Here is a 23720-nt window from a genome sequence, read left to right as displayed (position 1 = left end):
AGACTCAGTCTGGAAAGACCACACTTGGAGCATGCACAAATTCAAAATCTACTAAATTATTCCTAGTGCAGGAAGCACGTCTCAGGAAGCTGGTTTAAACAAAGGTAGAATAGGTGCCCTGGAGCTAGCCCGGCACTTAGAGTCAGACAATCTGGATTCTAGTCCAGTGGCCCCATGTACCAGCCTCTTCTGCTGGGGTCAGGGAGCCACTTCGGAGCCCATTTTCTCACCCTTCAGGCAGTGAAGTGCCAGAATATATATTTCTCAACCTTCAGGCAGTGACCTCTCCACTCACAGATCTAGCTCAGAATAGAGGGTCCCATCAATGTCCACCTTCTCCACAACACAAAGTTTAAAAGATTCTGTCTCTCATACATTAATTATCTATTAACAAAATAACCAGGCATATGTATAACTGCTGGAGTTTCTGAACAAAACGAGGTAACCATTGTTATCCAATTGCAGCCCGAAGCAAAAACAAAACCAAACCCCCCACGATCCCATGCCACCCCGTGCCACCATATCCTGGGGACTGTACAACTTGCAGTGATTTCTGGAAATACTCCCTGTATTGCAGACCTTCAGGAAAACACTGGCCTAAACTGTTCCTAAGGCCTCTTCCAATACCAAGTTCTATAGTTCTACAAAATTATGTCCATAAGTGTGCTTTGCTAATTGCAAACATATCATTGAGGTTCTTATTTTGTTCCCTTAATGCTGGAAAGGTAAAAAACACGGAGGACCCCTTGGAGTCCAGAGGAGGTCATCTGAGGATACGAGCCGGGCAGGCCTCTGCCACTTCACACCGAGGGTGGAAAACACATGGAAGTCATTGGGCCCGAGAGGCTGTACCAGCTAAAAATATAAACAAGTGGAAGAAGGGTTTAGATGAACTCATGGGTGAGTGAATGATGGGGTGAGGGAAGTTGGAAACGTTCAGATTTTGTCCATTGCTTCTGCAACCTGCTCTGTTCTCTGTTAGCAATAGAATACTTGGCTGAATGGAGTGTGGATGGGCCCACAGAGAGCAATGCCACATTCTAGTGTGTGCCCAAGATAAAAAAAAAAGGAAGGGAAAAAAAAAGTAATGAGGGTATAGTGTGGTTCCCTGCTCCAACATATAACTTCTATAATCACACACGAAAAACCCTTTGGAATACATTTAGAAATGAAAGAAAGAAAAATAATAATTTCTGATTTGATCTCTAAAGATCTCAACTTTGTTAACATTTTGCTGTAATTTCATCATGCATTATGTGTTTTTCTTAAATAAAAACTATATATACAGTATGAATCCTGCATTTTTCATTTAACATTTACCACTTTAAAAAGATCACATTGGCCAGGCATGGTGGCTCACGCTTGTAATTCCAGCACTTTGGGAGGGCAAGGCGGGCAGATCATGAGGTCAGGAGTTCCAGACCAGCCTGGCCAACATGGTGAAACCCCGTCTCTACTAAAAATACAAAAATTAGCTGGGTGTAGTGGCACGTGCTTGTAGTCCCAGCTACTCGGGAGGCTGAGGCAGGAATGAATCGCTTGAACCCGGGAGGTGGAAGTTGCAGTGAGCCGAGATCGAGCCACTGCACTCCAGCCTGGGTGACAGAGTGAACTCTGTCTCAAAAAAAAAAAAAAAAAAAAAAAATCACATTACTAAATACTGTAGACTTCATATATGACCAAAAGGTTTCTACCACGTATTTAACAATTTATTTATTTAATTGTTTAATTATCATACTATTCACCTCTTGTCGAACCTCGTTTTCCCAGTTTTCTGCTGTATAAACACGCTGGGATTGACATGCCTGGTTACTTCTTTTTGGAGAAATAACAATAAATCTCCAAATCTCAGAGTAGAACATGTAATGAGTTTCTCTTACATAGACAAAGGGCATGTGAGGGATGGGCACACGAGGAATATTCGCCAGGGTGTCTGTGGTGACTTGCTGTAATACCATTTTTAAACGTTCCTTGATACCCAGGAAGTGCCCCTGGCACCCCACTGTGCTGTGCTTTCTGCTGTCTTCCCACAGCTATTTGTTTTTGTAGAAGATTCTTCCCTTGCTCTGCAAACTGAGAGCACTTGGAGAGCTACAGAGATGTGCAGCCACTGGGCTAAAGCACACCCAGACGGGGCTCTTATTAGAAATGCAAATCTCCTCTCTGCTGACAAATCCCAAACACAAAGCTCAACGGGCTCTTCCACCCTCCTCTCTCCTAAGCGGGTGGCCTCTGTCTTCCATGTTACCTGAATGAGCTGAAAGGGAGTTGGCTGGGTTGTGGATCAGTAATCTGAGAAGGAAAGGGTCTGTCTGAAATGGAACTGTCTCCCCAGTGTTTCCATTTTACCCAATAAGAGGAAGTCAGTCTCTTTCTTCTCAGCCTTAACTCTACTAAAAGCCATTAAGCACCGACAAAGACAGGAGACATTATCTGTTGGCAAGTGTGAATGCTGCATTCTGTACCTCCAGCAGGGATGGAAATTGAGCTGTTTACTTGGTGGCCACCCCAAGGGACTGAAATGAAGCTCTAATGTGACAGCATTTCTGAAATGCAAGTTTTAAATCCCAAATTCTCACCCTCTATTCGCCACCTGTAAAATGCACTAGGAATTTGCACTATTAGCACTATTAATTTAGCCGAATTACACCCTGACTAGATCTGACCACCAGATGCAAATGAAGTCACCAGTAGGTGACCACAGTAACCTGGGTCTGGTTTTGGAAAGGAGGGTGGGTGTTTGAAACCTGTAGGGGTAGTGGCAGGACCAGCTTATGGAATAACGTTCCTTATTACAAGTGACTTCCAGGATGGGGCTCACGATTAGATATGGGGGTCTGGAACCCATTGCTCAGATGGGGTTTCCTCTGATGGTCAGTAATACAGTTACTGGAAAGGGGTCCAGATCTAGATCCCAAGAGAGGGTTCTTGGATCCTGCACAAGAAAGAATTCAGGGCGAGTCCATAAAGTGAAAGCAAGTTTATTAAGAAAGTAAAGGAATAAAATAATGGCTACTCCATAGAGCAGCCCGTAGGGCTGCTGGTTGCCCATTTTTATGGTTATTTCTTGATGATATGCTAAACAAGGGGTGGATTCTTCATGCCTCCCCTTTTTAGACCATATAGGGTACCTTCCTGATGTTGCCATGGCGTTTGTAAACTGTCATGATGCTGGTGGGAGTGTAGCAGTGAGGATGACCAGAGGGTCACTCTGGTCAAAATCTTGATTTTGGTGGGTTTGGGCCAGCTTATTTACTGCAAGCTGTTTTATCTGCAAGGTCTTTATGACCTGTATCTTGTGCGGACCTCCTACCTCATCCTGTGCCTTAGAATGCCCTAATTGTCTGGAAATGCAGCCCAGTAGTGTAAGATTCTCCCTGGGGCCTGAAAGCTTAAGGGGATGAATAACTCCTCCCTTCTCAGGCCCAGTACCAAGGCGCAAGGCTACTTGCGCCAGCAGTGTGGGCCAGCAAAATAGCAGAAGCAGGAAGAAAGCCGGCCGGAAGACACCTACCCTGGCTGGAAGACACGTACCCGTGAAGATCAAGAAAGAGGCCATCCGGGTACAACGTAGCAGTTACGTCAGACTAGGACACTTCCTGTTTACAGGAGACTATGAAACCTTTGCCCTGTCCTCACTTGGTGCTGATGCCATTTTAGGCCTCAGCCCGCCTGCACCCAGGAACTCATTAAAACAGCATGTTGCTCCACACCGCCTCGTGTTGTCTGTTGGTTCGAACACGCGCTCTCCGGGTTCGAACCGATACAAGAACCTTAAGTCAGGTGCCAAAACCCGGGAGGGGCTCAGGTCTGCATCCCCTGTGGACCTACCCCTCCACCCTGGAGAGCAAGCCACAGCAGCCGGACAAAGGAAGCTCCTCAGCCTCCAGTTGCCTCTCTGTGCATGCACATCGGTCACTGATCTCGCCTACTGGTAAGTTTTCCCGGGAGCCCTGTTAACAGGGGAAAATCCACATGGCCTCTCTTGATTTCTCTGGTCCAAAAATCCAACGTTGGTCCAAGAAGGTTCTGGCGTGTGCCAGGCACTTGCTGATCATCTGGCCTTAGGGGGGCGCCTCTAAGCCATTAGATCCTGTTCTGGGAACGAAAATGGCAGCAGTGACAATTGCTCCTTTTATTGTCCCCCTCCTGCTGTCCAGGATGGTCTCCTCTTCCTGTTCTCTCAGCCTACCCTCTGTTGTGGGAAATTCCCAGTCTTCCACTCCAAAGGACAGCCCTCTAGGCTGCCTCATAAAAAAAACCTAAAAACCTTAGGCCTCAGGCAAGATATCTGCCCTAAGTGCCTTGTCTTTTTTGCAATTCAGTCTGGCCACAATACGAATTAAATAATGGGTCCAAATGGCCCGCAAATGAAACATTCAACTTTACAATTTTAACTGACTTAAGCAATTATTGCTGACAACTGAAGAAATGAGAAGTTCCTTATGTCCAGGCCTTTTTATACTCAAATCACAACCCAACCTCTGCAATTCTTTCTTACCTGTTCAAATCCTTCTCCATTCTTGCCACCCTGATCGCCTTTCTCTTCCCGACCCTACCTCTTTTTCCTCATTAAATCCAGCAGACTGCCGTCCACCCCTCCCAGCCCTTACCTCTTCCTCTCAACCACCTTCTTTAACCCCCGCAAGCCTCCTCGTTGCCATCTTCCCAGTCGCCATCTTCTCAGTAAGCAGTATCCACTTCTTTTCCTACACCGTCCCCTCCTCAGGACAATTCTAATATTGCCTGTACCCATTCTCCTCCCCCACTGCCCTCTCCTGAGGCTTGTAAACCCATCCCACCACCTTACGCCCCTATCCTCCACTGCTTATCAACTCAACCACCCTTCCCCCTTCAAACCCTCAGCAGGAACCACTTCCAGCTTCTTCCTTCTCTCCTGCCCTTACTCGCTCGGGCGCCATCCTTGGCCCATGGCCCGCCCTTACTTCAGCGCCTGTGCTAGAATACCCCCTTCAGAAAGTAGCAGAAAATGAAGGTATTGCTAGAGTTCATGTTCCCTTCTGCCTCACTGATCTCTCTCAAATTAACAAAAGATTCGGTTCATTTCCAGAAGATGCTACCTCTTATATTAGAAAATGTCAGTACCTCACCCAGTCTTATGAACTAACCCGGCATGACCTCTAGGTTATCCTCTCTTCCACCCTCACCCCAGAAGACCAAGACCGTATCTGGACTGTAGCTCAGGCACATGCTGATACCATTCATCACCAAGCTCCTGCCCAGCCTACTGGTGCGGAGGCAGTCCCCAACCAGGACCCCCACTGGGATTATCAAGACGGGGCCTCTGGATGCCACCGTTGAAACCACATAATTGTGTGTCTCCTTGGAGGACTCAAAAAGGGTGCCCATAAAGCGGTAAACTATGAAAAACTTTCAGAAATCACCCAAGGTCCTAATGAAAACCCAGCCCTTTTTCTCTCTCATTTAACTGAAGCCATTAAAAAGTATACCAACCTAGACCCAGCTAGCCCAGAAGGAACCACTATCTTAAACCTTCGGTTCATCTCCCAATCCACCACCGATATTCGGCACAAGCTTCAGAAGCTTGATGACGGCCCTCAAACCCCACAACGAGACCTTCTAAATTTAGCCTTCAAAGTCTTCAACAATCGTGATGAGGAAAGTAAAAGGCAAAAACAGGCAGAGTTTGGAATGCTTACCTCTGCCATCAGGGGCCCTGCAGGCCCACGGGGCCATAGCTCCACACGGAAGCCTCCTAGCAATCCACCTCCACCTGGCGGCTGTTTCAAGTGCGGCAATGAAGATCACGGGTCCAGACAATGCCCAAACCCAGGTAAGCGCACCAGGCCATGCCCCCTCTGCGGAGGACCCCACTGGAAGTCGGACTATGAGCAGCCCCAGCAAGGACCGCCCCCATCCCTTCCCGAGCCGGCCAAAACCTCCTACTTGGATCTCATCGGCCTTGCGGCTGAAGACTGAGGGTGCCCTGGAACAGACGCCCTGGCAACTACCATCACTTCATCCAAGCCAAGGGTAACCCTGATGGTGGCAGGTAGGCCGGTATGTTATTTTTAAATTAATACTGGGCAACCTACTCTGCTTTACCTAATTTTTCAAGACCTACCCAGTCCTCCCAAGTCTCTGTTGTGGGAATTGACGGACAAGTCTCCAAACCCTGAGCCAGCCCTCCACTTTTCTGCTCCCTGCACACCTTTTCCTTCACTCACTCTTTTTTTTTTTTTGGGACGGAGTCTTGCTCAGTTGCCCAGGCTGGAGTGCAGTGGCGCGATCTCTGCTCACTGCAAGCTCCGCCTCCCGGGTTCACGCCATTCTCCTGCCTCAGCCTCCCGAGTAGCTGGGACTACAGGCGCCCACCACCACGCCCGGCTAATTTTTTGTATTTTTTAGTAGAGATGAGGTTTCACCATGTTAGCCAGGATGGTCTCGATCTCCTGACCTCGTGATCCACCCACCTCGGCCTCCCAGAGTGCTGGGATTACAGGCGTGAGCCACCGCGCCCGGCCCGCTCACTCGTTCTTAGTCCTGCCCTCATGCCCAACTCCGCTCCTAGGCAGAGACATCCTTTCAAAACGCCACACTACTCTCCACATCCACATTCCCCATAGTACCCAACGCATCAACCCAGACTCCTCTGGGGCATCTAACTTTCTTCTACTCCTCCAACCTCCCACCTTAAAACATGCAACTTCTTATCCGCCGTCCGTAGTTAACTCCGCAGTTTAGGATACTTCCACACCTTCAGTCACAGAACACCACACCCCCGTCCGCATTACTGTTAAAGAGCCCACCCAGTTCCTAGCACAGAAGCAGTATCCCATCCCTCAAGCAGCTCTCATAGGCCTAAAGCCTATCATTTCTCACCTCCTCACCAGTCACCTACTCCGCCCAACAAACTCCCCTTTTAACACACCAATTCTACCTGTTAAAAAGCCAGATGGAACTTAATGCTTAGTCCAGGACCCCAGGCTCGTTAACCAAGCTGTACTCCCGGTGTGTCCAGCAGTTCCTAACCCATATACCTTACTTTTCACGATTCCCTCCAATACCACTCATTTTTCTGTTCTAAACCTTAAAAAATGCCTTTTTCACAATTCCTTTACACTCGAATTCCCAAAACCTCTTTGCCTTTATGTGGGAAAATCCTGACACCCACATTTCACGTCAGCTCACCTGGTGTGTACTACCTCAAGGTTTCAGAGACAGCCCCCACCTTTTCGTACAGGCCCTTGCTTGCGACCTTTGTACCTTATCCCTAAAACCGTCCACTCTCCTTCAATGTGTTAATGATCTGCTCCTGTGTAGCCCCTCTCAAAGAGACTGCAACGCCCATACTATCTCTCTCTTTTAAACTTCTTGGCAGAACGGGGGTATTAGGTCTCCCCTAAGAAAGCACAAATATGCACCTCCTCGGTCACCTATCTAGGCCTAGCTCTTACCCGGCAAACCCGAGGGCTCACAACCGACCGCATATCCCTCCTCCAGTCCTTCCCGCCTCTGCAAACTAAGCAAGAAATTCTCTCTTTTCTAGGACTAGCAGGATATTTTAGGCTCTGGGTTCCCTCCTTCGCTCTACTTGCCAAACCGTTATACTAAGCTGCTAAAGGCCCTCTCCATAAGACTTCAAACCCTGCACAGCCTATTCCCCAACCTTTCTGTCTACTCCAGAAGGCTCTCACCTCAGCCCCCGTCCTCACTCTCTCAGACTTCACCAAATCTTTCTCCCTCTATACCGACGAACGGCGTGGAGTTGTACTGGTGTTCTAACCCAGTCTAAGGGACCCACCCTCCAGGTTGTTGCCTACCTCTCCAAACAGCTTGAAGCCACAGTTCTCAGATGGCCTGCCTGCCTCTGAGCATTGGCGGCAGCTGCTGTCCTCACCCTTGAAAGCCTCAAACTATCTCTCCATGCCAACCTAACAGTTTATTCAACCCATAACATCAAAGACAAGCTAGCTCACCACAGTGTACTAAGTCTCATCTCTGCCCCACGACTCCTCCAACTGTATGCTCTATTTGTAGAAACTCCCCACATCACCGACTAACCATCTCCTCTCTAAACCCGGCCATGCTCTTACCTGAAGCTGCAACCGCCCAAGACCCTACACATTTCTGTGTAAACACTGTTCAAACCTTCCTTATACCTTTTCCAAACCTAACAGACCAACCCCTTCCAGATGCCTCCTTTACTTGGTTTTAAATGGCAGCTCCTTCCTACATCAAGGACACCGGAACGCTGGCTATGCTATAGTGTCACCAGCCCACACACACACTATTGAAGCCAATCTCCTCCCGCTAGGCACCACCTTCCAAGAAGCTGAACTCATCGCCCTCACTCGAGCTCTCACTCTAGCAGCTGGACAACAGATCAACATGTATTCAAATTCTCATTATGTGTTCCACATAGTGCACTCACACTCATCCATCTGGAAAGAACGGGGTATCCTAACTGCAAAAAACACTCCTGCCATAAATGGCTCTCTCATCAGCAAGCTCCTTCAAGCTGCCAGGCTCCCGCAAAAAGTTGCCATCATTCATTGCAGGGGCCACCAAACCCCAGACAATCCTATATTGGCTGGAAATGTGCTAGCAGATCAGGTAGCCAAAACAAGTGGCCCTACAACCCATGCAAGGCCAGTTTCTGTCCCTGTCCTTGTTCTCTCCGCTTTACTCCTCAGAAGAAAAGGAGGACTTCCAAGCCCAAAACCTTCAAAAGCAAGGACCATGGTATGTCAAAGAAGGGTGCTTCGTTCTTTTTCACTCTCAAAGCCTTCCTCACCTCCAAAGCCTCCACAAGTCTTTCCATGTCGGTTACAAACCTCTCCTGTAACGTCTCTGCCCTAGCCTCACTTGTCCTCACCTTTCCAGCCATGTTTGATAAATTACCCAGTCCTGCTCTATCTGCCACTCGGTGTCATCCCAGGGCTCCCTCTGGCCGCCGCCTTTTCCTACCCGCCAAGCCCGGGGCCAGGTACCTGGGCAAGATTGGCAGGTAGACTTCGCTCACATGCCGCCCGATAAACGGCTCTGCTATCTTCTAGTCTTTGTCTGTACTTTCTCCAGATAAGTAGAAGCATTCCCCACAACTTCAGAAGCTGCAAATATTGTCACACAAACTCTTATGCATATAATTCCCCGTTTTGGACTCCTAACATCCATCCACTCTGGTAACGGGCCCACCTTCATCAGCTAAATTACCCAAGGCGACTCTACATCCTTAAGAATAAAGTAAGTTCTCCACACACCCTACAGGCCTCAATCGTTAGGCAAAGTTGAAAAAATTAACCCTGTCCTTAAAGCCCAACTCACCAAGCTGGCTCTAGAAACCCACCAGTTGTGGACAAAACATCTCCCTTTTGCCCTCGTGAAACTCTGTGCAACACCAAAAGCACCCTCTTTTTATAGTCCCTTTAAAATCATTTATGGCCGAACTTTTGTCTTAGAGCCTCCATCCTTACCAGACTCTGAGCCACGCGGGAATTACCTCCCCTCCTTAATCCAGACATGGTGTTTCATTCATAAAGCAGCAGATGAGGCCATGCTTCTCCCTGTCGACACCTCCTTGTCCTCTCAACATAACTGTCTTGCAGGCACAGACATATTTCCAGACAATCCAGGCGATGCTCCTGCTACAACGACATGGTGAATACCAACCCATCTCTCAAGAATACCTAAAAATTAAGGTTTTCTTTTTCCAGCGTGCCCACACCACCCCTTATTGTCCCACCTGAAGTAGTTATTAAGAAAGTTGTCCCTTTTCCCTTTTCTATAACCAAATAGACAGGAATGTAAGATTCTTCCCGGGGCCTGAAAGCTTAAGGGGATGAATAACTCCTCCCTTCTCAGGCCCAGTCCCAAGGTGCAAGGCTACTTGTGCCAGCAGTGTGCGCCAGCAAAATAGCAGAAGCAGGAAGAAGGCCAGCTGGAAGACACGTACCCCTGAAGATCAAGAAAGAGGCCATCTGGGTACAATGTAGCAGTTACATCAGACTAGGACACTTCCTGTTTACAGCAGACTATAAATCCTTTGCCCCGTCCTCACTTGGTGCTGACGCCATTTTAGGCCTCAGCCCGCGTGCACCCAGGCTCTCATTAAAACAGCATGTTGCTCCACACCGCCTCCTGTTGCCTGTCGGCACGCGCTCGGGGTTTGAACTGATACAAGAACCTTACAAGTAGGTCTCAGCCTCATTTTACCCAGCCTCCATTCAAGATGGAGTTGCTCTGGTTCAAATAGCTCTGACAATATTGAAAACTTAACATGCTTACATCCCTCAATGTGGCACATTCAGATTCTCCCTAGTGACAAACCCACTTCTTCATCACCAGCAGGGCTCCACTTCACAATCTGCCTATGCCATTCCTTCCACCAGTGGAGGGAGGGCCATTGCTACTTCTAAATGTCTCTCCAAACTCACCTTATATGTGCAGAAAGCTTGTCAAGATGAATTCTGGCTGGGGTCATTTATTTTATATCCTTTTGGCACTCTGAAAATTCAGAACACTCAACTCTTACAGCTATAGCTTTTCAACTGTTGTCACAGAAACTTGCTTGTGTATTTGGTCTCTACCCTGTTCCTCAGCACTTGAAGGTGGGACCAATCTTTCATGTGTGGTTCCTAACAGTGCTCAAATAGAAATGTGTTTTTCCCCAACTCTTACAATGAGGTGGGAGAGTTTTCATATTGTTCTTATTCTCATTTTCTCCCTGATTTGTACGGATGTAGGTACGTCCATGTCATTATAAAGAGAATATAAGCACATTAAATAAACTTTGAAAAGTAAAGAAAAAACTAGCATAGTTCATCACCCAACTCTAAGCATTGTTATAAGTTCTTGAAGCTTTCGTGACAGTAAAAGGTAACAGGCCTTGTTTGATGCAACTTTTGCAGAGTTGAACAAATGATTTTGGATTTGCAGATTTGAAGTTGGAATGTATCATAAGATAGCCTTGGTAGTTTAGTTTAGCTGTGATTAAGAAAACACATCCTCCCCAGGTTGATGAATCCTGGCTCAGCCATTTACCAGCGGTGTGACTTTAGGCAAGCTGCTTAATCTTTCCATCTTTGGGCATATCTGTATGCCTTCAGAAAATGTTATTCCACCACACATATGTTACATATAGTCCTCATTTTACATAATGTCCCATGCAAGCAGCTACCCTTACTATTACAGAGTCTTCATAACCTAACTTCAAATTGTTCTATAATATTCTATTTAATAAATGGCTCAGAGTTAAGTAAATGTTTTCTCTTTGGTGAAATGTAGTGTTTTAATAACTGAAAAAAAGATAAATTTCTTCAATTTGTAGTGGATAAATAAATGAATTATTATCTGCCACCTCCTGGGTACTCTGTGTAAAATAAAATACAATAAAATAAAAACCTACAACACCCTGGGTAGAGCCCAAACCGGTTGTACTTCATTTATATTCCCAATGAGAACAACCTAGAATGAGCCTTCCAAGAATCCCTTTGCAGGCACGATCCATCAGCCCCGCGAAGCGTGGGAACACACCTGCGATTAAATGAACCACTCATTCCCTCAGAGCAGTCCCTTCTCAGTGCCCATGGCCACCAGCGCTGCCGCCAGCACATCCCCCACAGCCCATGGCCCCGCCTAGTTATTACACAGAGCATGAGGAGCTCTCTGGTCAACAAGGTATGTCACAAGGACAGCGTCTCCTGCCATGGGTTTAGCTGCACACTGGTAGATGCATTCGTGGGCCGCAGCTCTCCCTGTCTTCCTGGGTTTTGGTTTCTCTTCTGTTACTCTTATCCACAGAGTGACCACGTAATGACCCTTATGCTCAGCCAGCATAAGAATGCACCCTCCCTCCAGTCTCCTGGTGTGTGAGTGAGATCCTCTTCCTCCATATCACTAACACACACACACACATGCACTGTACAGATACTTTCTCTATCTTCAGCTCCTGAAGAAACAGGAATTTTTGTTTTATTCCTCTCCTAAGCCCTAGGTCTGTGCTTCTGTCCACTCCACAGGGGTGCTTTTGTTCCATATACGCTGCACTCGCCTCTGCTCTCCTGGCCAGTGCTGTCTAGGTGCCCTTAGGTCTCTCCTGCGAGCCAGCTTTTCTCTTTTATTTATTTATTTAGAGACAGGGTCTCACTGTCGCCCAGGCTGGAGTGCAGTGGAGAGATCATGGCTCACTCCAACCTCAACCTTCTGGGCTCAAGTGATCCTCCCATCTCAGCCTCCCGAGTAGCTGGGACTACAGTTGTGCACCAACATGCCCAACTAATTTTTAAATTTTTTGTAGAGGCAGGGTCTCGCCATGTTGCCCATGCTGGTCTTGAACTCCTGGGCTCAAAGGGATCCTCCTGCCTTGGCGTCCCAAAGTGTTGGGCTTATAGCCATGAGCCACTGCATCCAGCTCTTCTCTATTTCATCTTGTCTCTGTATTTAATATTAGGTTGGTGCAAATGTAATTGTGGTTTTTTCACTGCAACTACTTTTGCACCAACCTAAATACTTTAAAGAGGGCTGCCGACCTTGAGAATCCCATTTCTTAATTATTTATGTACAGATTCTCTCCTTTTTCACCCCCTAAAGATTCTGATTCTGAAGTCAGATTCTCTTTTTTTCCCCTAAAGATTCTGATTCTGAAGTCAGACAGATCTGGGTAACCTTGGGTCTGTTACTTAATTTTTTGAGCCTCAGTTTTCTCATCTGTAAAACAGGGCTCTATTAGTACCAACTTTCTTCACAGAGTTGTTGCAACAATTAAGTGATCTAATACATGTCCTGCACTTGGCACAGTGCTTGGGACTGAGAAAGCACACAAATGTTTGCAAGTATTACTATTGTTATCATCATTAATTATATTAATTAATAACAATCCTCGGTAGTTAAAAAAAAGCTTATGTAGGCTGGGTGTGGTGGCTTACACCTGTAATCCCAGCACTTTGGGAAGCCAAAGCAGGCAGATCACCTGAGTCCAAGAGTTTGAGACCAGCCTGCACAACATGGCGAAACCCTGTTTCTACAGGGGAAAAAATAAACAAAAAAATCCCCAAAATTAGCTAGGCATGGTGGTGCAAACTTGTAGTCACAGCTACTTGGGTGGCTGAGGTGGGAGGATCAATTGAGCCGGGATTCGAAGGTTGCAGTGAGCCGAGATAGAGCCACTGCCCTCCAGCCTGGGAGCGAGATCCTGCCTGAAAAATAAAATAAAAATAAAAATGCCTAAGGTGCCTTCAGAGCTTGTCATTTTCTAAATTCATCCATCCTAGGCTTTCTCACCTCCGCCTAGGAACCCTATTCAACCTAAAACTCTTAACTCTTGGTTAATTTTTCTTTTCCATGGACTTATAAAATTAACAAACCTATATTAAGAGTCAGAAGACTCTGAATTCTACTCTCACAGAAGAGTAAAAATGGCTGTGACCCTGCACATGTAACAGTCTTTCTGGGTTCTCTCTCTCTTGCCTGAAAAATGAAGAAGTTGGATCTGACCACATTTTTCCAAACACATTCTAGAAGCTTCCACCTTTCCAAAGACAATCGCCCCTTACACACAGACCTTTTGGCTAGAGCAGTGCCGTGCGCTGTGAACAAGCACACTCCCTAGCACCGCCCCTAAGCTGCACCTCTGTTAGCTCCGTGTCAGGATTTGGATGGTGTCTACACTGCCTGGCGCCTCAGCAACCTCAAAGGGCTGACCCAGACCCTTTCATAAAAAGAAGATTCTAATTGGTATAAATCTCAGCTCTGTAAGGAAGGAAAATGAACTGCAAGCTCTGCTGAAAAACTAGGACAAGGTTCTCTTTAGCAAGTCTCCAGGTACTGTTCTGACAATCACTGGGTATCATGAGCCTTAAAATATGCCCCCGCCTGGTACAGTGTCTCCTGATTAAGCTGGCTGCCAGGCTGAGGGCATGGCAGGCAGAAATGGCAAATTTCAAAACCACACAATTACTAGTAGTTTGGGAAAAACCGTTGGGAACACCATGCCAATCATTTAATTCATTTTCCAAGTCCTTTTTAAATGCAAAATATGCTAATATGTTGTTGGAGTGTCCAGCATGGAACCTGCTAAACCCAGGGCTGGTGGGAATGGAGCAAGGCGAGAATAATGGCCCATTTTCCCTCTAGTGAAGAAAATAGGGCTGATGCCACTAGGCTCAAGTGTTTCTTTGTACTCCCTTCAGCTGCAGAAGGTGTGATCACCCTTAGAGTCACAGATTCAGGAATAATGGGCTTCTTTTCTGAGCAGAGCCCAAGTCCTGCCCCTGGTAAGTGAGATGTATCCTTGAGTTGTCTGTTAACTCCTCCTGGAGAGCAGGGGATAATGAAGGAGGAAATAAAGAGAGGGGGAGAGGGGAATTTATGGCTTGATGGAATACATTAATTTAGGTCCAAAGGGGTTGGTGCAGCGTGGTTTCTGACAAATGACATTGTCCTGCTTTTTGTAGCCCTCCATTTCACTTACCTGCATATGGAGAAGGATAAATTACAGACCAGGAGTCTCTCTTTGAGGTTGCAGGTGAATCAGCTTCTTTACCAAATATTATAGCCATTTTGCCAAAAACCATGTGCTTCTTGTTGGTAAGAAGGGAACTTAGAGGTCATGGACTCTGAGCCCCTGGTTGACAGAGGCATATCTTCATATGTCAGGAGACTAAAAATATGGACTAAAATATGGTGGCCAGGATCTCTCTTGACCTCAGAGAGGCCTGATCCCATGGCAGAGCTCGAAAACTAGGACTTGGAGGGAGGCGGTTTAAGATCATTGAACAAGAACAGGGATGGGGTGTAGGAAGACAGGACATTTCTAGCTCAGCCAAGGCAGCCAGAACAACCCACATGCTTACCAAGTACCAGAGATGTGCCAGTGGTTGAGTATAACGACCATGCCCCGGCCATAAGGGAGTCATGACCCAGCCAGGGAGCCAGGCACTAAGCCAGCTATAAAGCAATGTGACAAGTACTGTGACAATGGGGCACAGAAGGTGTGGGGGTCATCGGGGGAGAATGTGCATGTGCAAGAGGATATACCAACAGGCAGATGGTGTGACTGGAGGTGCAGCAGGCAGAATAGTGCCATCACCCTCAAAAGATGTCCACATTCGAATCCCCAGAACTTGCAGTTATGTTCCCTTACATGGCAGAAAGGACTCTGCAGACGCGATTAGGTTCAGGATCTTGAGATGGGGAGATTATCCTGGCTTAACCAGGTAGGCTGAATGTAATCACAAGGGTCTTTATGAATGAAGGAGCCAGGCAGGAGAGTCAATGTTGGAATGATGCGGCTGGAGAAAGACTCAACTGGCCACTGCTGGCTTTGAAGATGGACAGGGGCTGTTAAGTCAAAGAACATGGGCAGCCTCTGGAAACTGGAAAAGGCAAGAAAATGATTCTCCTCCAGAGCCTCCAGAAGGAACAGCCCTGCCAACACTCTAATTTTAGCTCAGTGAGGTCCACTTTGGACTTTCAAACTCCAGAACTGTCAAATAACAAATTTCTGTTGTTTTCTATCATCAGTTTTTGGTCATTTGTTACAGCAGCCATAGAAAACTAATACAGGAGGACAATCAGACCAAGAGATGGGGGACCCAGGGGACCGGCCCTATATTGGTACCAGTGATCCTCTTGGACCCTCTGTTTCTTTCTCCGAAAAACATAAGCACTGGGCTGGATGATATCTAAGGTACGTTCCAGTTCTGACACTTTGTATTTTGATGGAAGAGGGGAACAGCCACTGTACAATGGCTGACAACTTGTTGTGAGGGTTGACAGAGAACAGCACGTCCCCGAGCATGTTCGGTAGAATTTCAGTTCTATGGGCTGTGGGTGAGGGTTCATTGGACAATATCTCTCCATGCAGCAAATCACTACTGAGCATTTCCTAGGCCCTGTTTGTTCTAGGCACTTAGAGTCAATGGTGCATGGGACAGGCTCTGTCCTCTGTCCTCATGGAGCTGAGATCAGGGAGTGAGCCAATGCACAGGTGAACTTATAAGTACACAAGTACACAAGCTAATTTCTGCCAGTCATTAATGCCATAAAGAAAATGCATCCTGGTGATGAGAAAGAGCAGGTTTCCACAGGGTGGACAAGGCCGGCCTCCCAGGGTCAGATTTGACTCAGGACTAAGTGATGAGATGAGACAGGCATGAAAGAAAAGGGGAAAGAAGTCTGAAAAAATATTGAGCTCAACAAAATTAAACAGAATTATATATGGAGGAGTTCTGAGGGTTTGAATGTCTGAATTGATTCATGTGTTCATTCGACACAGTGTTTTATTAAGTTAGACAGTGTTCTAGGTGCCAGGGATACAGTCTTGAACAAAACAGACAAGTGCCCTACAGCATGGAGCTTCACTACTGTGTGGAAGACAGACAACGCAAAAGTCAACAGGTAAATATGAAATCAGGAGGTAAAAGTACTCTGAAGAAGAACTGAGCAGGATGAGTAGATAGAAGGTGTCAACGGCGGCCGTAACTGGTCTGGGAAGACCCCTCAGAGCTGTCCATATCTGAGCAGAGATCTAATATGCATTAGATCAGTATGCATTTCCCAAACTGAAATGACAAGGGAACCTCTCTGTCACAGAGCATCTTGCAGGACTGCTTCTGAGAACATGCTTTGAGAAAGCGGGCATGGAGACAGTCGGAGTAGAAAGTGGGATCTTCATAGTCCCAAGACCTGGGTGCTCATGTTAGAATGGAGACTCTGAATCTCATCAATGCAAAGTAAGACCTTTCATATAGGAGTCTTATCACCCACCCCCAGCTGGGAGGTCTCTGCTTCGACTTCAGGATTGGAAAAGCACTGCACATACCCTCCCCAGCTGCCCTGGATTCACGCTGATTCTGCAGGGTTCATGAAGATGGAGAGTACATTTAACCCATGGTTAGACGAGATGGCCTTTGCAGGCCTGAGCAGATGCTAGTTTTTCACATGTCAGAGAGAGCTGAGTATAAGAACAGGAATCCTTCTTCTAGGATGTTACTTGTTGTAAAGAACATGTTATTCATTTTAAAGTGTGGCCAAGAGACAATGATCAAGGTCCCCAATTCCAGGGACCTTTGCCCAAGATTTCCTTTTGTCTTGATAAAGGAATAAATAAATTTGACACCCAAAGACCAGACACAGGATCTGGGACCCAGACCAGGACACACGCTGTATTCATGGGAAGGACACATCCTGAGAGGGTTACTAACATTCTCCCCAAGGAGCTCATAGGGAATTTTACAGAAAACAAACCACCTGTCCCTGCAACGTCCTTTCCTGTCTAGAGGAGGCTGTCTGGACTTTCTCACAGCTGAAATCGGATGAGGTACATTATGTATTCAAGTCCTACTGCAGCAAGCCTTCCAGCCTGCCACACTGAGCCACCGCCTGCCCAGTTGCAGCAGAAACGCCTCTCTCGGGAGCAGTCTCCACTCACCATCCGCCGGGCCCCGCGCGCACCGGAGGACCACTCCGATAGCCCAGGCACAGGCCTTACCTGGCAGGTGGTGATGTCGCTGGCTTCCCACATTCGCCCGGCAAGAAGTCAATGCAGAGACAGATGGGAACAGTCTACCCCGGGAGCTGTCATCTTTTCCGGACCTCTGCTTCCCAGGAGTGGGGAGATGAGCACTGGACCAAACCCAGGAGCAGTCCCTCTGCTTGGGAGGCTCTCGTCACCTTCTTGTCACCAGTCATCTTTTCAGCTCAGTTACCACTTCCTCCGGGAAGCTGTCTCCATCAGGGCAAATCCTGCCATTTGCAGTTTTTATAGCACATCAGGCCTCCTTTTATGAGCATGCCTCCTATGAGATGGCTTCAAGTCTGAGGTCTGCTACTCGCTGGTCCTTGAGCAAATCCCACTGTTCCCTGGGCCTCAGTTTTGAAGGAAGGGGGTTGATAAAATGCTCTCTCCGGTCCCTTTTGGTTCCAACCTCTGGGATTTCCCTTCCCAAAACAAGAGCCGCCATCACAGCAGCAACCCAAGTGGAGGTCTTGACCTTCAGAGAATCCCCTTCACTCGCTGGGCCTTCGTTCACTTAGCACTAAAATCGTGGGGTAAGCTATGATACTGGTTTCCAAGCTTTTTAAGGCGTGAAATTCATTTTTTCAAAATGCAATCTAATACCTAATAGCAGTAAGAGTAGAGCTGCTTTGCTTGACATAGGAGCGAGGGTCTGGAAGTCCCCTTACTGTTGGGCCTCCGAGGCATCCTCTCTCAATAGGACTCCTAGAAGCACAGTTTTAAAGTCACACTAGGCTGGGCACGGTGGCTCATACCTGTAATCCCAGCACTTTGGGAGACCAAGGAGGGTGGATCACCTGAAGTTAGGAGTTCAAGACCAGCCTGGCCAACCTGGTGAAACTCTGTCTCTACTAAAAATACAAAAATTAGCCAGGCGTGGTGGCACATGCCTGTAATCCCAGCTACTCGGGAGGCTGAGGCATGAGAATCACTTGAAACCAGGAGTTGGAGGTTGCAGTGAGCCGAGATCGCGCCACCGCACTTCAGCCTGGGTGAGAGTGAGGCTCTGTCTCTAAATAAATAAATAAATAAATAAATAAATAAAAAGTCATGCCTGTAGCATCACTGTGTGTCAAGTTCTAATGTCTACCTGCTCTCACCTCACATCTGTGTGTTGCCTGCATCCTGTAGGGTCCAGGGATCTTTTTTTGAGAAGTGTCCAAAAGATAACAAAGGCATGAGTGCTCCTTCTTTTTTTTTTTTTTAAGTGTTTGATTTCAAATGAGGCTCCAAAGGATGCAAGATATGAGATTTATCAAGGCAGGAGGAGAGAAGCCAATAAATTACCCTATTTGCAAATCATTGCTATGGAAGCCAAAGCCCCAACTGTTAAAACAAAGGAGATAAGCCCTTACTATAGCTTAGCCTGCTCACAGAGGAGGCACAGATGCCCACGGAGCTGGCCCAGTCCCCAAAAAGCCCCTAGGCACCTCCATTGTATCCCATCCCAGCGCTCAGCAGAACTCTAGTTCCCGTCCATGCAGGGCTGGGCAGCAAGTCAGGAAGCCTGGCAGCTGGTTCCCAGGAGTTGCCAGCAGATCCAAGGACACAAAGAGGGACTCCTGGTCCCTGCAGAACCAGCGCACCCCTCCTCCAGAATCTAGAATTCGCGAGAACATTGCCCACCCCTCACTGCTACCCAGATGTGAATGGCTGTGTGGCTTTCCACGGCGAGGGCTGCACACTCCTTCCTTTCTTTATTTCTGACTCCTCCTGAATCATCACCCTCTGCTGGGTGAGCACAATGTGCAGAGGTTTTAGGGGCTGGGGAAACATCCCTGCTGCTTCCGTGTCAGGGAAACATAAAAACACACTAAGAAACCTTTTGGCAGGAGGCTCAAGGCATGGGCCTGTGTGGGCACCTGGCCGTTGGCTTTGATTTGGAAGCCAGGGTGGCTGACCTTTCGGAACCAGAGAGACACCTTTAATATTCAGAGACAGCTGATTTTTATTCTTATTATTTTTAAAGGCTCTAAAACACCCATAAAACCATCTCGTGGAGTTGAAGCTTCCTTTAGTTTTCCTTCCATTCTTATTCAGCTTATAAAAATGCATAAAATCAGGAGTCATTCTGCCACCCCAAATGCATCCCTCTCTCAGCCCCGTCGTCTGGTGACTATTCTCCGTATCAATCCCAAGACAGCAGCTGAGCTTCCTGCACAATCCGGCATCTCCCCCATCCCCCGCTCCCGCTCCCTTGTCCTGTTCAGTCCTCTTGAATTTTAACTGTCAACTCTCCAGTGACAGACACAGCAAGCTTGAAGGGGAGGGAGGCGGGTGCTATTTATAATTCGGCGGCGTTCACCCTCAGAACACGGCCATTTTTTCCAGGCCGCCTGCCAGAGGCCCACATTCCCCAGGCTCTATATATGGGCTTCTCCGCAGGCCCCTGTGGCCATCTCCTCGCCTCTGAGGGGCCCAAGGCAGCCTGGCCAGTCAGAAACGCAGGGCCAGCTCTGCTCCTCCCTGGCCTGCGAGGAGGCCACAGCCAGCCCCACAGCCTGGACTTCCTCTGGGACAGAGGACAAGAGTCAGGGACCCTGGGGGTACTGATCTGACAGGGACTGGAGAGCAGCCGGCTTTTCCCCCTGGGTTTGAGTAAGAATGGCAAGGGAAAAAAATGTATTCTTGCTATCAAACATTAGATCACCCCTTCTTTTTGCCAAGTGGTTTTCAATTGTTTCCATCGTGATGTGACTGAGGTCCACGGCAGTCTCGCCAACCCCTGAGAGCTCTGAAAGCTGGATTTATGGACGCCTTTAGCTAGGCAGATGGGAGGGGAGGCCTGGGGAGGGTGGGCAGCCCAGCCAAGGCGAGGGTGTGGGGCTTTGGCCAAGCAGATATTTTCTGCAGGCTCTCAGCTTTGATTAGCATATATTAAGGATACGGGAGAGAAAGGTGTCCGGCCTCTTGTGGGTATTTGGATGTAACCACTTCACTGCCTTCTGGAAGCCAAGCCTGGAGGCAAAGGAAGGGCCTGACCCAGTGGAGTGCCCAGTCTGGGCTCTCGTCAACTTTGTCCTTTCTATGCCGATGGCTGTGGGGCCAGGCTGAGGCCAAAAATGAGCTGGGGTCCCCATGGAGCAGGACACCCCCTCCAATTTCATGTGGGCAATTCTACTTTGGTTTCTTGGATAGTGCCTGGAAAACCTCCTTAGGAACTGACTGCAGTGGAAGCAGATGTGTCCTGGTCTGGCCACTTGAACATCAAGAACACTCTTGTTCCCAGGTCATCTTTTTCTCCTCTTTTCAAACCAAGTTCAAGTCCTTCTTCTAAAAAGCCTTCTATGGCCATCTTTGTATCTCCTCCTGAGGACGGAGAGCATCTACTATGAGCACGCATGCTGGGAATAACAGTCTGGACTGCTGGCATGCTTACTCTATGCCATGCATTTAGCACGGAGCATCTCATAAGGCTCCGGTGGGAGAGTGCCATTCTGTAGGTGAGGAAACAGAGGTGCAGAGTGGTCAGGCAGCCTGCTCAAGGTGACCTCGTGGGTAGGTGGCAGATCCCGGTCTCACTCCCAGCCTCCCCACTGCAGGCACTGGCTCTTCTCAGTTGCCTGGGGTCCTCATTGTTACTTTGGGTCTAACCACTGTCTTCTCATGCACTGGCCTCCCATCTGGCCTTCAAGAAGGCCTTCAGCTCCTTGCAGATGGAGGCTGAGTCTTAACGCCTTCCCTCTTCGTTCTCTTCTCCCCTGAGCATCTAGAACAAACTAGACCCACAAAAAATCTTCACTCCTGCTGTAGTCCTATGGCTAAGCACGTGGTCTACCTGCGAGCTTGCTTCTGCCTGAGATGGGTTCCTGATTCTCTCCTTTGGCTCCATGGCCTCTGCATCCCCCTGAGCAGCCACCATCCTCTATCTGTGGAGGTCCCAACCATCCCTACAGTTACTGGTTTGCCTGTGACAAATATGGGACTGGCACTTCAGCAGGGAAAAGCAGCAGCAGGAGTTGATCAATTCCTAAGCAACGAAGATCCTGTTTTCATGCAAACGTCCTCGGCATTAAAACAAAAACAAATTCCTCACGGGGCGCGTCCTGGATGCCAAGTTTCATCGTAAGACACATTTTTAAAGCAAGGTTTTGTGCCTGTGTGAGAGACTAACAGGGAATGTGGGAGAGCCCCAGGCCAAGTGCTGTCTCCATATAGATACGCCCTCATTTAGGCCTCATGGCCACCCCTCAAGCTAGCCACAGACAGAGCCTGATCTGAGGGGCGAGAAACTAGGCAGAGAGGGAGGAGGGAGTGGGTCCAGCATCGATCAGCTCTCAAATGGCAGCAAAGGGAGATGACCGGGTCTGACTGAGACTACGCTGTGCCCAACACAGACATGGGGATGAAACATGGTCATATTCACCTTGCAGACACGAGGGGTATGAATGTGAAGATTTCAGATGACTATAAGCAAAATGTTTTTTTTTTTGTTTTTTTTTTTTTTTTAATTTTCCTTAGTGTGCTTTTCTCAACCCCAAAGAAAGAGAAGGATGTTGCCTGGGTGCCAACTCTCTCTTTACAAAAACCCAGTCCGACTGTAAATCTGGATGAAACGTTAGAATTGACCCAATGCCCTGCAGCATTTGACGCTTACAGAGTGCTCAGGAGAGTCCCTGACTCACTTGGCTCTAAACATAGTCCTGGATTCCTTGCCTCCGAAGCCAAGAGCAAATAAAAAGGGGGTGATGATGAGAAATCTTATGAGGCAAGCCAGGACCTTTAGGTTGAATGATAACAAGTGCCCTGAGCTTTGAAGAGGTGGGAGCACTGAGGGCCGAGCAATCTGGGAAGGCCTCCTGGAGGAGGGAGACATGCTGATTCCACTCAAGGATCTCATAATAGACAGCTCTGGCCTGATCCTGGAGGAGCGGGGTGCCCACCAACACCAGCATCACCAGGCCATTGCCAGGGTCACCAGGCCTGCCCAGCAGTTACAGGAAAGTGTCCACAGGCCATCTAGCCTCCAGCTGGCTCCTGTAGCTTTGTCTTGTAGGATAATGGGTGTCCAAAGGCAGCACAATGATGGGTTAGGGGCAGGGCCACACAGTTCACTTCTGGCAAGAGGCAGTAATCCCAGGACTGTGGTATTTTAGTGTGCAGGATCATCTGGCATTGTCCCCTTACTGCTGATGCCTTGCCCAAGGTTCATAGTGCAGCCAAGACTTCAGTTCAAACCTTTTTCTTCCTGGCCCTCTGAAACCCTCTTTGCAGCCCCCTTTTCCCATGCTGAGGAGGTAGTGTGCCCAGCAGTGCGCCTTGTGGGCCTGGGGTTGGGCAATACAGAGAGCATAACATCTGGTTGCAGCCTCTTCAAGTTGGCCTGGTAAGCTCCCCAATGCATTCCTCTTCCTAGTGCCTCATACGGCAACTGATCCTGAGTGGGCAAAGGTCTGGTGCTGGGCACAGTGAGTGGGCAGGTGGGGCAGGATAAAAGGGCCTATAAAGGGGACTTGTGGGAGCTAAAAGTGATAAGAATCAGCTAAGGAGGGTGTGGAAAGCACGCGGGCATTGTGTGCAGAAGACCTGGACTGGAATCTAACACTGTGAGTACTCCCCAGGATCCGTGTTCCTCTCTTTAGCCCAGGCATGCAGTTACATTACATTTTCCAACCTTCCTTGCAGTTAGCTACGAACACGTGACTGCATTCTGGCCAGTGGAATGTGTGTGGAAGTGATGTGGGCCAATTCCAGGCCTGGCCTATAAAAATCCCCCACTTTTTATTCTCTTTCTCCATCCACCATCTGCATGGAGAGCTCCCAGGACTAGAGGGAGAAAAAGCCACCAGAGGGAAGGAGCCTGGGTCCCTGAATCACTGTGTAGACTGTCTGCCAAACATACACCCTGAATTGTTATGGCAATAACAAATAAGCTCCTAATGTGTTAAGCCATTTAAATTCTGGGGTTGTTACAGCTGTTAGCCCAGTCTGACTAACATAGCCTCTTAAGAGGCTTTGGATAAGTTTCCTAGCCTCCCTGAGCTTCAGTTTCCTCGCCTCCCTGAGCTTCAGTTTCCTCATCTCTAAAATGATAATTAGAAAAACTTTTCTGAAAATGACTGAGCTAATATTTGTAAAGCTCCTACAACTAAGGCTGCATATGACTTTTGTAAGCCCTGGGCACTTTCGTTTTGTAGGTGCCTTCCTCTATTAAAAAAAAAAAAGGATAACTAAATAAAAATGAGGCTTTACAACTGTATCAGTATAAAGATGGACATAA

At 47.9% G+C, this 23720-nt stretch overlaps 1 protein-coding gene and 1 pseudogene across 9 annotated transcripts in view; one reads left to right on the top strand and one right to left on the bottom strand.

Annotated features, from left to right (window-relative positions):
• The window catches only part of LOC129524020 (uncharacterized), a 28126-nt pseudogene extending 22107 nt beyond the window's left edge, over positions 1 to 6019 (top strand).
• ZHX2 (zinc fingers and homeoboxes 2) overlaps positions 1 to 23720 on the bottom strand; it is a 194120-nt gene that overhangs the window by 135125 nt on the left and 35275 nt on the right. For 3 of the 9 annotated variants that reach the window (XM_063709452.1, XM_063709453.1, XM_055348700.2), the window contains exons 1-2: positions 9728 to 10817; positions 9459 to 9629 (exon numbers count right to left, since the gene is read on the bottom strand). The exons of 4 other annotated variants lie outside the window; for them this stretch is intronic. The gene's annotated coding sequence lies outside the window, so the exon portion shown is untranslated. Of the gene's footprint in view, positions 1 to 9458; positions 10818 to 17473; positions 18389 to 23720 lie in introns of those variants that run through there. 2 more of the 9 variants (XM_055348701.2, XM_063709451.1) reach the window with 2 other exon arrangements.

The sequence above is a fragment of the Gorilla gorilla genome, chromosome 7 (genome assembly GCF_029281585.2).
Source record: "Gorilla gorilla gorilla isolate KB3781 chromosome 7, NHGRI_mGorGor1-v2.1_pri, whole genome shotgun sequence".
Taxonomy (NCBI): Eukaryota; Metazoa; Chordata; class Mammalia; order Primates; family Hominidae; genus Gorilla; species Gorilla gorilla.
The sequence above is the reverse complement of the archived record's forward strand: the minus strand, read 5'-3'. Positions and strand labels throughout refer to the sequence as shown.